We start from the raw sequence: 15,552 nt of genomic DNA on the forward strand, positions 1-15,552 counted from the left end.
TCACCACTCAACGATAGCTTTGTATGCTGTCGCAGGTAAGAAGAGCATAGAGCAGTGAGTAATTTTCTTTGAAGACACATTCAGATCAGCTCCAGGTATATCATAGGTATACCCATGTACATAGGTTTTGATGTATGCATGTAATAATATGTATGTAAATTATTTGAGCAGTTGTATAAAAACTCTCGTAAAATATTTTGGTATGTAATTAAATGTAAATTTGGGATTTCATTTATTTGAATAGTCTTGCAATATAAATTTTGAGTCTTGTAATCAATGAAATGTTTCTTTGTGATGAGATTAGTTTGAAAATGAATTGATTATTTATTGAGAATTAAATTGTGGATTGAAATGAAGTTATTGGAGTTGTATTTGAGAAAATATATTTGAAGTATTTTCTTTTACAGGATTGAAGAACTGTTTTCTCAAAATACAGCCGGCACTTTGCCGAAATTTTGAAAAAAATTTTATAACACTAGATTTTAATCGATGATTTAAATTTCACGAAAATTGTTTTAAAATCCCTTGTAGTATATCTAATGGGTTATCGGTAGGCGAAGTACGGTAATTCATTAGGTGTATTACGGGAACATGTTACATCTTACGGGGGAGTAGGGTGTGACATGTTTTGTGGTATCAGAGCAGTGGTTTTAAAGTTAATTTCGAACTGTGAATTTGAAATCTTTTTGTCAGTAACTACAACTGCTCAAATGTTTGATACATATAGTACATTTACATCATAAATATGAACTAATGGAGAGGAATCTCCTTATGTTGATTGTACAGGAATAGAAAATCTTGTGAAAAGATATGGAAGAGAAGAATGAGATAATAGAACAGTCTGTGATGGCAGAAGTACAAGTTGAGGCCCCAGCTCCTCATAGTGCCGAAGGCCCGACTGTACCAGTTTTACCAGTACAAATTATTGCACAAATGGCCCAGCAAATGGCCACTTTCTTCAAACAAATGGCTGATAATCTGTCAGCCCAAGCCCAAGTACAGACCCAACCCCCACAAGGGTAGTGTGAAATAGAGAAGAGGGAGAAATCTACAGGTCAGAGCTCGAGCAGTAATTTGGGGAAGAGAAAAGAATTTGAGGAACCCCGAGCTCAGGGATATGACAGAGGCGGATCATCAGGGCAAAGAACACCAAGATATAGTTTTCGAACAACCAGAAGTTCCTATGCTGCCCGTTTCTGCCATGTTTGTGGTAAGCTACATGGAGGTATTTATCGAAGGGCCTCTGGAGCCTGCTACAATTATGGAAGGCTTGGACACTTTGCTAACGATTGTACTAGAGCACCTCGATCTGCTTTCCGGAGTTCACAGACCGTCAGTCAGAGTCGAGATAGAAATAGAGTTGGTACTCCTCACCACTATAACACAGTGAATCAACCCGAATATAGTAGCGCACCAGTCAGAGCATCCACTATGCGCCAAGGAGAAAAAGCAGAAACTTCAGATGTAGCTGCTGGTAAGTTCTTAATTTTTGAAGGAAACAATGAGTTATTATTTGATCCCAGCACTACTTATTTATATGTTAGTGTTAGAATTCTATGTTTTGTTGCTATTCCTTTACAGGAGAATAAATTTTGATGTGTTAATGACTAGTCTTTTAGGATCAAAACTATAATAACAAGTATGATTAACATTAATTTTGGAAGAATTGTTAGCTAAAAGTATTTTCTAACATACCATAAATTATAAAGCTAATTAGCGAGCCTACTTAATGTAAGGCAAGAGGACCTAAAAGTAAGTTACAGTAATAGAATTGCTCTATATGAGTGCAAAGATGTTACTGTTAGTAATTATTAATGGATATTGTAATCATAATCGATTTAGGATATTAGTGGATTCGAGAAAGATAAGATGTTAGAAAACCTAGTCCATGAGGTTATAACGTAGTGACTATATAATGTTCTCGATGTTTGTATTGTAAGCTGCAGATTACAGTACCGACACGAGATTATTGTGTAGAGCTACGTGCTTCCTCGTGGTACAATAAATTAAGAATATTTATAAGTAATCTATAAATTGATACAGTTGCACCCGAATAGAGTACTATTACTGGAAATAAATGTGAAAATTTTAGTCAGAAATTTAAAACTTCAGAACTAGCCTATCAAACGACTACACTTGTAAGGTAGCTAGAGTCAGTGACTCAGTTATATTAATGTGAATTACCTGTACCACAGTAATTGCTATAAGCTTAGAGATATCAGTACGACTTATTATCCTCAGACGGATGGACAGTCGAAACAAATAATTCAGGTAAATTCTGAAACTCATTGAGTTCCTATAAATAATGAAATGAAATTATAATAATAACCTGTAATATGTGATAAGCCCTCAAGAAAATACTGAGAACTTGTGTCATTGAATCCGAGGGGAGATGGGACAGATACATCCCACCAACAGAATTTGTATACATTAATAAGTGTCAAGCTAGCATACAAGTGGCACCTTATGAAACATTGTAAGGGAATAGATAACTATGGGTTTTGTGATGAGATTTCCGAGGACACAGAATAGTCATGATGCAGTATGGGTTATAGTTGATAGACTAACCAAGTCTACTCACTTTTTGCCAGTTTGGATGGACTATAGCCTAGAAAGATTGGCCATATTGTACATATTTGAGATTGTAAAATTGCATGGAGTGCCAGTATCGATTGTATCTGACAGAGATCCTAGGTTCACTTCTAGATTCTGGGGTAGTCTTCAGAGAACCCTAGGAACTAGATTGAACTTCAGCACGGCATTCCACCCACAGATAGATGGCCAGTCTGAGAGGGTAATTCAGATATTAGAGGATATGCTACGGGCTTGTGTGATTGAGTTTGAAGGTAGTTGGGATATACACTTGCCTTTGATTGAGTTTGCTTATAACGATAGCTACCAATCAAGCATTGGGATGCCTCCATATGAAGCTTTGTATGGCAGGAAGTGCAGAACTCCCCTATGTTGGGATGAAGTAGGTGAAAGAAAGATGATTGGGCCAGAAATTGTTCAGCAGACATAGGGAAAGATCAAATTGATCAGAGATAGACTCAAGGCTGTATCAGACCGTCAGAAGTCCTATGTTGATCTGAAGAAAAGAGATATTGAAATGTAGTGGGTAATAAGGTACTCCTCAAAGTTTCTCCTTGGAAGAGGATTATGAGATTTGGCAGAAAGGGGAAATCGAGTCCTCGTTTCATCGGACCATATGAGGTTCTGGAGAGAGTGGGTCCTTTGGCATATCGGTTGGCATTACCTCCAGAGTTAGCAAGGATACACAGTGTCTTCCATGTGTCCATGTTAAGGAGGTACAGATCTGACCCATCTCATGTATTATCAGTTGAAGAGATTGAGGTAAATCCAAACCTCTCATATGAGGAAGAACCCATAGAAATTCTGGCTTATGAGGTGAAGCAGCTGAGGAATAAACAGATACACCTGGGTAAAGTGCTGTGGAACCATCGTTCAGGCTAGGAAACTACTTGGGAACGTGAAGAGGATATGAGGAGACAGCACCCACAGTTGTTCAGAGACTAATGCCAGGTAAAATTTCGAGACGAAATTTATTTTAAGGGGGGGAGAATTGTAACACCCCTAAGTTCGGTAGTGCGTTCTACTGTTTTAGTAACCAGTGTTGTCCGGACAGCTAGGATGCCTAGAACTACACTTCGATATGAGTGAGGAGACATAAAATAATGAAATACAAGAAAAGAAAATACAAGAAAAACAAAGGAAAAATAATAGCAAAGAAATGTAACCAAGTTAAGTGAGTCGAGAACCCTAGTGATGGGTGACCGCACCGGGAAGTCACGGCGTGGACCGTTGACTAGCCTTGGACCGCGGGGAACCCTGGAAAATATTTTTAGGACTTAAAGAGACACCTATTGAAATACAAATACCATTAGAAATACTAAATAAAAATTAAATAATTAGTATAAAGAAAAGTGAGAAATCGAAAAACGGACAAAACCCGGTGTTACCGAAAAATCGGGAATGCAACTCGAACAGGGGCATTGTGCTCATTTGACATTCCGACTTGTCTTTTGACCTAAATGTCCATTGAAAATACATGATATTATATTTGGAAAATGTCATGAAAAATTAAATTAGGGGTACCTAATGTAAATAGTCAAAAATGGAGTATAATTTGGGTAATTAGCATTTAAATCATATTAAATCATTTTCTTAAGTGAGTGGAGCACTATGGGAATTAAAAATTCACTAAGTGGGCAGATGTAAACCCACTAAATTCATCTTCAACCTTCATTCACTCCCATTGCCGAAATGAAGCATCCAAAGTTTTCCCATGGCCGATTTGCTTGAAGCCTTCAAATCTCCATCATTCTCACCTCCAACCACCAAAGTTTCTTCACTAATCTTGATCCCCACCTCACAAGGAAGAAGTAGATACTAAATTTAAGGGAGTTTGGTGAAGATTTGACAAGCCTCATCAATAGGTAAGTTGGTGTTTTTGATTATTGTTTAATTAAAGTTTGTAAGGATGTTATGGGTGTTTGATTTATGGAGAGATTTTTGAGGTTTGATGTTTAAAGGGGGAAGTGTACTTTTGGCAGCCATGGAAACAGCTTGAAGACAGTTTATTTTTGCTTGTAAATGGTGAATTAAAGGATTGATTAAATGTATATGGTGTAGGAAGTTATTTGGGTGATGTATACTTAGTATATGTGAATGTGTATTGAAATTTGAATGCTTGGAAATTATGGGAACGTAATGCATGAAATGGCAGCCTGGTTTGGTGAACCATAAGGATGTTATTTCATGTTTGGATTATGGGATATTAATGTTGAATTGTGTTGGTTGTTATGGCAGTTTGGGTATGTGTGTGATGGTGTGAAGTTGGACATGTAAAAGTGTTATGGTTAGGTGATTGAATTGTTGTAAATTTGGTTGAAAAATTCTGTACTAAATGGTGCACATTGAATGTAATTGTAAGCTGCCAAAATGACCTATAATATGTTGTGAATTATGTTTAGGTTATGGTACAACCAGAATTGGCTTGAATGTTGAGTTGGTAAGTGTTAAAAGTGATCCTTGATGTGTATGAAAGAAATGCAATAAGGCAGTTTGTGTTTTAGGCCTAGAACTTTAAGTGTGTGGCACCAATTGGTATGAGACCAATTGGAGGTGAAACTAGGCACAAAATGTGCCAACTTTCATGAAGGAAGCTTGCCAAAATTCTGTTTGCAAGGTAGCTTGAAAAATGACCAAATCCGGATTAAGTGCAATCAAGGCCTGAAAATTTACCATTTGGGCAGCAGTTAGTATTTTGGCCATAACTCACTCAAAACAGGTCCAATTGACCTGAAATTTTGACCATGAATAGCTAAGACCTATATCTACAAGTCTTATCAAGACACAAAAGCCAAGAAATGACCATAAGCAAGTCAAACAGCTTGCACAAGTTCGAGTCCAAAAACTGGCCGAACCAAAATTGACCTAAAATGACCTAAAGTGACCAATTTTGATGCAATTTGACTAGCAATAGTAAAATGACCATAACTTGGTCTACATAACTCAGAATGACCTGAAATTTTGCCCCGCGTGCAATAAGACATAGATCTACAAGTTTGTAGTTTTGACCAAAACCTGAAAACCGAGGGAACTAGGTCGTCCGGCTAGGTCAAACTAGTATCCCGGAATCCAGCAAATTGCAAGAAAATGCAAGATACATGGAAATGAATTTGGTAACAAGTACCAACCCTAAAAGACTATTGAATGTGACATATTAGTAACATTAAAACCTAAATTACCTAGAATGCATCGAGGGTCGACATATTAGGTTGACTAAGGAAATAATAGAATTCGATAAATTAATTATTGAACCTTATTCTTAGAGACAGTTTAAATGAGTACTGAAACACTTCAAATTGCGTTTCTCAGTTAGCAAAGACTCGAGGAAGGGAAGGAAACACAGTCGAGCCAAGAGACGATTATCGAGGTTTGTGCACAACTAGTTTTTAACTGATTTTGTTTTGAATATTTCATATGATTAAATGACATATTTTTCTTATGTATTATGTTCAGCAAGTATTGGATTTAATTCAATGATTATTGAAATTGTTATAGTATGTATGAATTTAACTTTGTGAAATGGTATTTCCACAAGTATTAAGCATTGTTATGGATTGAATAAATTATGTTTTGGAAAATTGTGATAGAACATGTTTTGAATTGTGATGGTAATTTTCATGGAAAAATGCAAATTTATGATTTGAATTGTGATGAGCATAAAAATTATTGGATATTGGAATTGACTTTGAATCGAATTATATTGTGATTTATGATTACTAAAAGGATTGTGATATTGTTTTATATCTCACTATAGATGCTTGACTAGGTTATTACTCGTCTCTCTCATTTGTTGAGAAGACAATGGAGTTAGTTGTGTTTTGATTACCATGGTACGTGCACAGGCTTAGATTTTCCTCTAATTTGAGGTTAGATCTAAGTTTTCTTTTTATCGATATGGCCCTTGCGGAAGATTCATTATTGTGGTGTGTACTGTGCATGATTATTCGACCTCCCCGACCATAGGGAGTTGGAATCTGATTCGACCTCCCCGACCATAGGGAGTTAGAATCACATCGAATATGGCCCTTTCGGATTAGTCTTGCATAGTTAGTGAGATAAAGAATGATTTTTGAGATAAAGAATGATTTTTGAGATAAAGAATGATTTTTGAGATACAGCATGATTTTTGAGATATAGCATGGTTTTTGAGATACAACATGGTTTTTGAGACACAGAATGTTTTAGAACAGTAAAGAACTGTGATTTCAGTTATGATTTATGTATAATTGATTTTGTTGGAACTACCTTAAATGGTTAGTCATGATTTGATAAATTGAATTTCGTGATCAAAGTCATTGTATACAAATGATTTACATTATTGGCAATGAATATTTTGAGTTTTGGAATTTGATGAGTATTCAGATTTCCAAATTATTTACTGTAAATTTTGCCAATGTATATAGTACTATGTTTTAAATTATAGTTGTGCACCACTGAGTTCACCACTCAACGATAGCTTTGTATGCTGTCGCAGGTAAGAAGAGCATAGAGCAGTGAGTAATTTTCTTTGAAGACACATTCAGATCAGCTCCAGGTATATCATAGGTATACCCATGTACATAGGTTTTGATGTATGCATGTAATAATATGTATGTAAATTATTTGAGCAGTTGTATAAAAACTCTTGTAAAATATTTTGGTATGTAATTAAATGTAAATTTGGGATTTCATTTATTTGAATAGTCTTGCAATATAAATTTTGAGTCTTGTAATCAATGAAATGTTTCTTTGTGATGAGATTAGTTTGAAAATGAATTGATTGTTTATTGAGAATTGAATTGTGGATTGAAATGAAGTTATTGGAGTTGTATTTGAGAAAATATATTTGAAGTATTTTCTTTTACTGGATTGAAGAACTATTTTCTCAAAATACAGCCGACACTTTGCCGAAATTTTGAAAAAATTTTTATAACACTAGATTTTAATCGATGATTTAAATTTCACGAAAATTGTTTTAAAATTCCTTGTAGTATATCTAATGGGTTATCGGTAGGCGAAGTACGATAATTCATTAGGTGTACTACGGGAACATGTTACATCTTACGGGGGAGTAGGGTGTGACAGAAAGACTCTGGACTTTGATTCAGTCTTGCTACTTGTCATTCAGAGCTTTCAAAGTGTGGAGAAACTTTAGAAACCAGTTTTCTAAAGTATTTCATTTCAAAGAGCTCCAAATCCTGTGATTTTCATTTTCAATACCTATGCATTACCCTATGAACCCATCTTCACTCCGCCACATTCCCATCACTTTAGTATCTGTGCATTGCCTTCCGAGCTCAACCTCATTCCGCTTTATTCCTATTACCTCGGGTAAGCTCAAGCTCTTCGGTTGTCTACTCTCAGCTCTCAAAGATTTATGGATACTGAAATTGGCTCGTCTGCCTCCCCAACTATCCATAGGTAAGCGTCTAAACTATCATTTTGTTGAATATCCTTGGTTTGTTTTCTCAAGCTTTCTTTTAAAGTTTTTTTATCCAGTCACACAAAATCTTAGAATAGGTTATCTTAACCCATAGTTATTTCCTTTGTCTTCTTTTTATTCATTCGTAAATTCCATTTATCGTTACCTCATTTTCATTCCTTTCGAGAGTAGACGTTGGAGTCATTGGCGACTCGTAAATACTCTAAAAGAAAATAGGCAAGAGTACTTTAACATGAGAGTTTTTGGTCTGAATAAATGAAAAATGATAAAGGAAAATAGGTGTAGCAAAGGTCAAATAAGTCGGAAACAAGATTAGGTCAAACAAATAAGTTATGAGATTGGGCCTTGGAACGAGCCCAGACGATAAGACAATAGCTCGGGAATCAAGACGAGTTCGGATCTCGGATGTCGCAAACCAAAGAGTTCTGAAAAAGTGATCATGCGGAAGATCGGCAAGGAGTTCGGCCTATCAACCGCCATCTAGTTATAAAGTCCCATAGGCTAGAAAAAGCTTTACGCAGGGGTTTCCTGTGTCTTCGGTATTTCGTTCCCATATAAAAGGAATTAAGAAAGACCCTTTACCTGAATCCCTAGTTCAAAGTTCTTATAAAACACCGTTCTTATTAATATATTATGAGATTAGGGGAGAGTTCTTACCCGAACTCAGCCTAATTCTTAACGCAAATTATTAAGAGATCGGGGGAGAGTTCTTACCCGAACTCAGCCTAATTCTTAATGAAATATATTAAGAGATCAGGGGAGAGTTCTTACCCGAACTCAGCCTAATTTTTAATGCAATGTATTAAGAGATCGGGGGAGAATTCTTACTCGAAACCAGCCTAATTTTTAACTCAATGTATTAAGAGATCAAGGGAGAGTTCTTACCCAAACTCAGCCTAATTTTTAACGCAATGTATTAAGAGATCGGGGGAGAGTTCTTACCCAAATTCTCAGCCAAAATCTTAATAAAGTATACAAAGATCAAGGGAGAGTTCTTACCCGAATTCTCAGCCAAAATCTTAATAAAATATGTGGAGATCGGGGGAGAGTTCTTACCCGAAATCCTCTATTTAAATTTTAACATAATGCATTAAGAGATCAGGAGAGAGTTCTTACTCGAATTCTCTTAGCTTAAATTCAAATTAAAATATACTAAGATATTGGGGGAGAGTTCTTACCCGAGCTCTCAAATTAAATTCTTAATACACCAGAGGATCGACGAGAGAGGTCTTCCCAAAGTATCCCAAATATTAGGTTGAGGCCCGATGGAGAGTTCTCCTCAAGGCACTCATATTTATAGGACAAAAATTCTCCCTGAGAATATCACAACTTCAATATTCATATTAACCCTCCTAAATACCTATTACACAACACCTATTCACTAAAGGGTCCTCTCATGTACTCGTGTTCTTGGGTAACCCGAAATAGTGAAATATCAAACATTCCGTTTTTTTGTACAAAGGATTAGCATCATCATTCTAACCTCCAAATTATCAAATTCAATTTATAAAGAGCACAACATTAAATCTGTTTACCCTTGTTGAGGGATGAGGTGGGGTGCCTAATACCTTCCCCATCTATATATAGACTCCGAACCTAGAATCTCTGTTTTCGAAGTTGTTCTTAATTTATTTTTACATATGGCTTTCTTTAATTTTCCTCAAAATTAAAGTGGCGTCTCCTCACTGTAAATGGACCCTTTTTTATGATAGAAGTATTAATAAATTAATAGTGCATTTTGTGTCCAATTCTCTTTTCCTTTTGTCATTAAAATCCATTTTTTTAATATACTCCACTTTCATTTCTTCAGGACCATTGAACAATCCAGACCTAATAATCCAATTGACTCTGAAATTCCTTATGTTAACTTTGAAAGTCCCATAACTGCCATTGGTTTGAGTGATTCCAAAGAAGAGTCTATAGAAGAACAGGGCGAAAGAGATGAGCCTTCCCTGGTGCCTTGTGGGGATGAAATGCACATTATAAATTTAGGGACTGAGGAAATGAAGAGGGAACTTAAGGTCATGAATAAGTGAGAATTAGAGAGTATGATCAGTTTGCTTAAGGAATTCATTGATGTATTCTCATGGAGCTATGATGACATGCCAGGATTGGATCCTCAGATAGTAACGCATAAGATCCCTCTAATTCCTAGGATGATTCCAGTGAAACAGAAATTGAGAAGAATGAACCCCGACACACTGCTCAAAGTTAGGGATGAAGTCAAAAAACAGTATGATGCTGGATTCCTAGAAGTGTTGAAATACCCCCAATGGATAGCTAATGTTGTCCCTGTAATGAAGAAGGATGGAAGAGTAAGGGTATGTGTTGATTACAGGGATCTCAACAAGGCAAGCTTGAAGGATGATTTTCCTCTCCCACACATATATGTGCTAGTAGACAATGTTGCAGGGCTGGGAAGATGTTCATGTATCGACAGGACATCGAGGTATAACCAAATTCCCATGGATGAGGAGGACAAAAACAAAACTGTTTTTATCACCCAGTGGGGGTATTTTGCTATCGGGTGATGTCCTTTGGATTAAAGAATGCTGGAGCTACCTACCAACACGCCATGGTCACAATATTCCACGACATGATGCACAGAGAAGTAGAAGTATATGTGGATAATATGATCATCAAATCCAAAGGGGTAGAAAGTCACGTACAGATATTAAAGAAGTATTAACTGAAGCTGAACCTAGCTAAGTGTGTGTTTGGGGCCAAGTCTGGTAAGCTATTGGGATTCACAGTAAGCGAGAAAGGAATAGAAGTGGATCCAGACAAAGTTAGAGCCATTCAAGAAATGCCATCCCTAGAGACAGAAAGGGAGGTGCGTAGTTTCCTGAGAAAACTTAACTACATTTCGAGATTCATCTCCATCCTCACTGCTAAAGCTGAGCCCATTTTTAAACTACTCAAGAAGAATAACACCGCCCAATGGAATCAAGTTTGTTAAGAGGCTTTTGAAAAGATTAAATAGTACCTGTCAAATCTGCCAATATTGGTTCCTCCAGTGACTGGAAGGCCATTGATTTTGTACATGGCAGTTCAACAAAGTTCGATGGGATGTGTGCTCGGACAACACGATGACACGGGGAGAAAGGAAAGAGCCATTTACTATCTAAGCAAAAAATTCAATGAATGTGAGTCGAGATACTCATTCCTAGAGAAAACTTGTTGCACATTGGCATGGACAGCAAATTGACTCAAGAACTACATGTTGAATCATAAAACGTGGCTCATCTCCAGAATGGACCCAATCAAGTATGTATTTGAAAGCCCGTTTGTGCCAGGGAGGATAACAAAATGGTAGGTCATACTTTCTTAATATGACATTGTCTACATGACCAGAAAGGCAGTGAAAGGAAGCGTGATTGCTGATCTCCTAGCAGAAAACCCGATCCAGGATTATGAAGCCCTGGATTTCAAATTCCCTGATTAGTATGTTAATGGAGTCAGCAGTGATGACAAAGAACCGAATGACGTATGGTAAATGTATTTCGACGAAGCAATCAATTTATCCGATAATGGGATTGGGGCAGTTTTGATATCCCCAGATGGAAAACATTTCCCAATAGCTATCAAGCTAAGGTTCGACTGCACCAACAATGTTGCAGAGTATGAAGCCTGTGTGATGGGTTTACAGGCTGCTATTGAAATGAAGATCAAGAAATTATAGGTGTATAGAGATTCGGCCTTGATCATTTACCAAGTTAAAGGGGAATGGCAAACTAAAGACCCGAAACTGATCCTGTATCAAAAGTATCTCCTAGAATTGATCAAGAAATTCAAAGATATTTCCTTCACTCACCTCAACCGTGACAAGAACCAATTCACTGATGCCTTAGCCACTCTAGCTGTTATGACTCAAATGGAAGAAGGATAGATGACACAGATGTTACAAATTAAAGCAAGGAGTGAGCTGGCATACTGCTTCATGATCGAAGAAGAAACAGATGGTAAACCCTGGTATCATGACATCCAGGTCTATATCAAAACCAGAGAATACCCTCCTAGGGCAAGTAGAAATGAAAGAAGAATGATCAGGAGATTAGCACTAGGATACTTCTCCAGTGGTGAAATTTTGTACAAAAGAAGCTCCAATGCGAGTTGTTGAGGTGCGTGAATGCAAAAGAAGCAAGGAGGATCGTTTTCAAAACTCATGAGGGGAATTGCGCTACTCACGCTAATGGGCATATGATGGCCAAGCAAATCATGAGACGGGGATACTTCTGGACTACTTTGGAAAAAGACTGCATTGAGTACTTTCGAAAATGTCATAAATGTCAAATTTATGCTGATCCAATAAATGTCCCGCCTCATAAGCTTTTTAATCTTGTCTCACCTTGGCCTTTTGCAATGTGGGGCATCGACGTAATTGGTTCTATTAATCCCAAAGCATCCAATGGGCACAGGTTTATCTTGGTGGCTATTGACTACTTTTCCAAACAGTGTCATATGCTTATATCACACAAAATACATTCCTTAAATTTTGCAAGAATAATGTTATCTGCCGATATTGCCTTCCTGGCGAAATTTTCACCGACAATGCTAAGAATTTGAATGGCCCAAAAATCCGAAATTTATGTGACCAGTATAAAATCCGACATCTCAATTCATCACCATACCGTCCCCAAATGAATGGAGCGGTGGAAGTCGCTAATAAAAATCTCAAGAGAATAATCAGGAAAATGACTGTCACTTATAAAGATTGGCATGATATGCTTCCCTTCTCCCTTCATGCTTATCGGACCTCTATAAGGACATCGACTGGGGCAACTCCATATTCATTGGTCTACGGAATGGAAGCTGTTTTACCTATAGAGGTGGAAATTCCCTCCCTGAGAATTCTAAAAGAGTCGGGACTCGACGAGTCAGAATGGATTCAATCGATGTTAGATCAGCTGAATCTAATAGACGAGAAAAGACTGACAGTGGCATGTCATGGGCAATTATACCAAAGGAGAATGGCTAAAGCATTTAATAAAGACGTTCGCTCGCGTGAACTCTAATCGGGAGATCTGGTTTTAAAAAAGATCCTCCCAAATTAAAATGATCCCCGGGCAAATGGTCACTAATTTATGAGGGACCCTATGTGGTTAAAAAGGCATTTTCTGGCAGTGCACTGATCTTGACTCATATGGACGGGGAAGAATTCCCAAGACCTGTGAATGCAGATGCTGTAAAAAGATATTATGCCTAAAAAAAAAAAATAGGAGTGAAAACCCGAAAAAGCGCTCTTAGCAAAATGTGTGAAAGAGGGCGAAAACCCATAAGAGCGCTTTCTGAAAAATAAGTAGGGGGTGAAAACCCGAAAGGGCATCTTGAAAAAGTGAGCAAAAAAAAAAAAGGATCATCCTCTAGGGGTGAAAACCCGAAAGGGAGCTCCTAGGACCGGAAAACGGAGAAATAAGGAAGGGGGCCTAAGACCATAAGAAGTAATAAGTCACCACGGCACGAACGTTCGTTGAAAGATTACTTGAAATGGTGGCAGTTAAGGGAGTTCAAAGTTAGCTAAAAGGAATTTGTGAGATCTATTCTTGTACCATTTTCCTTTGAAATTGTACCTTTGTTTTTAAGCCATAATAAAATTGTTCTTTCACTCTAATTTGTTTTTTTTATATACCTTGATTTATGCGCTATTAATTCGTTAAAACTTTATTATAAGATCAGGATTTGAATATTAGTAATCTCATATACTTTTGCTATGAGATTTGCAGGGGATAAATGATGGCCGGGCGATTGGTGTAAAAAAAAAATGTAGGAGTGAAAACCCGAAAGGGAGCTCCTAGCAAAATGTGTGAAAGAGGGCAAAAACCCGTAAGGGCACTTTTTGCAAAATGAGTAAAAGGTGAAAACCCGAAAGAGCATCCTGAAAAAGTGAGTAAAAGGAGGAAATTATAGGCCAAAACTTGGGACTCATTCTGACCCTCTCCATTAATTATCTATCTTCGAGACCTTGTTAAGTACACTTTGATTGGAGGAACATCTTGTGTCAGGTTTGCTTTGTGATCATTAAAGGTACAAACACAATATTTCATACCCTCAACCTCTGAGTTGATTTTAATTTTCAGCATTTAACTTCCTGTTATCAACCTCTGGATTCAAGATCCAAGTTGATTTTTATTTTCAGCATTTATTTTTCTGTTATCAACCTCTGGATTCAATATCCAAGTTGATTTTAATTTTCAGCATTTTAAATTTTTTATCAATCTCTGGATTCAAAATCCAAGTTGATTTTAATTTTTAGTATTTAATTTCCTGTTATCAACCACTAGATTCAAGATCTAAGTTGATTTTAATTTTTAGCATTTAATTTCCTGTTATCAACCTTTGGACTTAAGATCCAAGTTGATTTTAATTTTCAGCATTTATTTTCCTGTTATCAACCTCTAGAATTTTCAGCATTTATTTTCCTATTATCAACCTCTAGATTTAAGATCCAAGTTGATTTTAATTTTCAGCATTTATTTTCTTATTATCAACCTCTGAATTCAAGATCTAAGTTGACTTTAATTTTTAGCATTTATTTTCCTGTTATCAACCTCTGGGTTCAAGATCCAAGTTGATTTTTATTATCAGCATTTATTTTCCTACCATCAACCTCTGGGTTCAAGATCCAAATTGATTTTAACTTTCTGTTATCAACCTCTGGATTCAAGATCTAAGTTGATTTTAATTTTCATCATTTGTTTTCCTGTCATCAACCTCTGGGTTCAAGATCCAAGTTGATTTTAATTTTTAGTATTTATTTTCCTGTTATCAACCTCTGGGTTCAAGATCCAAGTTGATTTTAATTCTCAGCATTTATTTTCCTGCCATCAACCTCTGGGTTCAAGATCCAAGTTTATTTTAATTTCCTGTTATCAACCTCTGGATTCAAGATCCAAGTTGATTTTAATTTTCAGCATTTGTTTTCCTGTCATCAACCTCTGGGTTCAAGATCCAAGTTGATTTTAATTTTCAGCATTTAATTTCCTGTCATCAACCTCTAGGTTCAATACCCAAGTTGATTTTAATTTTCATCATTTAATTTCTTATCGATCTTTGGTTTTAATATCCCAGCCGCCCAAAATATGATTCTGAATCTTTACATGATTCCTATACAAGAGAATTTCATTCTCTTTAATAGAAATTATGTAAAGAGGGGCAGCTGTAGACACCATATTTTGGCCGACGTTCGAAGGCAAGGTTCTTTTAAAATTGAAACTTTATTATCCGTTCTCGACCGATGTCCCGATCACAAGTAGCTTTTCCGAACTTACTAATGGTTGTTCCCTGGAACAAATTGATCTCACGCTCAAGTTAGATTGCTTTCCGGTTCCTTGGTCTTTATCAATTGAGTTCAAGTTAATATTGGATCTCCGGACCATCCAATCTTGCCTGCTATTGTTCTCCGATCTCTATATGTACAAATATCGCAAAATTCCATTTGACTAATGTTGTAATCGGGCTTCTCACATGAATTGCCCAGATATTCCTCAAAATGAAGTTAAGGTTTTTATCCGGTCTAATAATGGTTTCGACCTTAAAAG

The sequence above is a fragment of the Hevea brasiliensis genome, chromosome 14, assembly GCF_030052815.1.
Source record: "Hevea brasiliensis isolate MT/VB/25A 57/8 chromosome 14, ASM3005281v1, whole genome shotgun sequence".
Lineage (NCBI taxonomy): Eukaryota > Viridiplantae > Streptophyta > Magnoliopsida > Malpighiales > Euphorbiaceae > Hevea > Hevea brasiliensis.